At 29.6% G+C, this 1,218-nt stretch overlaps 1 protein-coding gene across 1 annotated transcript in view; it reads right to left on the minus strand.

Moving 5' to 3' along the window:
- Nucleotides 1-1,218, minus strand: part of LOC107747233 (dedicator of cytokinesis protein 9-like) — a 106,942-nt gene that overhangs the window by 32,918 nt on the left and 72,806 nt on the right. The window lies entirely within an intron of this gene.

The following is a 1,218-nucleotide window of genomic DNA, read 5'->3' on the forward strand; positions in this document are numbered from 1 at the left end:
ACTATATAGTATAGTAATATAGTAATAATTTAGTACTTTCTCCTGTTTTATTGTTGGTTTCCTTTTGGAATTAGGATAAAAAGACAAAATCATTTGGAATTAGGATAAAAAGACAAAAAAAAAAAAAACATGCAAATAAGTTCAAACAACCATTCAATATCTATTATTTCCTGAATATTACTGATGAACTGGTTTGTTATTTCCTGAAAAGTTATATTTTAGCTGGTGTCAATGATCTTATGTTGCATTTGGTCAGACTCAGCCCATTGCTTTACTTAAGTATATTATATTTTCCTTTTACAGCTGCAGACTGAGGAAGATCCTGAAACACACCAGCAAACCCTAAAACAGACAACAGTTTACAGATGTTCTGGCAGCAGAACTATGAGTAAACTTTTGGGTGAAACTTGTTTACTTTTTTCTTACTTTTATTACTTGTGGGAAAACTTGAAACACTTTTAAATAAGTATAAAGAATGGCATTGGTTTTGTACATTTAATTTTTGTTTAACGTTATTAATAAAAATGTTGTTCAATTAGCATGTTTTTGTGTTTTGCTTTGGTACCGAAATTGGTACCGAGAACCGTGGATTTTCACTGGTATTGGTACCGAATACTGAAATTTTGGTACCGTGACAACACTAATTTGCAGGTATACACCGTATGACCACCTAGACCATACAAATAACTAGGGATGTAACGATTCACTCAACTCACGATTCGATTCGATTCACGATTTTGATTTCACGATTCGATTCACTTTTTTTTTTTTACAAAATGAGATTTAAGAAAAATTATAAATTAAATGTGTCCTTTTATTATTGCTTAGACAAAATACTGTACGTTTCTTTGTGAAATTGAAATATAACACTATAATAATATACTAATATAGCACTTGCATTATTATTGCTCTTTTGTTGGTTTTGATTGCTTCTATTGTCCTCATTTGTTAGTCGCCTTGGATAAAAGCGTTTGCTAAATAACAACATTTAAATTTAATAAATTTAATAATAACAAAGCTAAATTTAAAATTTAAAACAAGCCCCAAATCAAATAAATAAGTAACACAAGTAACACAACTTCATATAAACAAACTAAGGCTTTGTCTGTGCTCTTTCCATTTAAAATTAGAGGCAACCACTGCATTTTAATCATGATCCAAACAAAGATGCTGCATACATGCAACATGAGCAGTTTTTAAACTAAATTAGATTGTATA

Source organism: Sinocyclocheilus rhinocerous, unplaced genomic scaffold, assembly GCF_001515625.1.
Source record: "Sinocyclocheilus rhinocerous isolate Xijiao unplaced genomic scaffold, SAMN03320098_v1.1 scaffold2184, whole genome shotgun sequence".
In the NCBI taxonomy this organism is placed as follows: Eukaryota; Metazoa; Chordata; class Actinopteri; order Cypriniformes; family Cyprinidae; genus Sinocyclocheilus; species Sinocyclocheilus rhinocerous.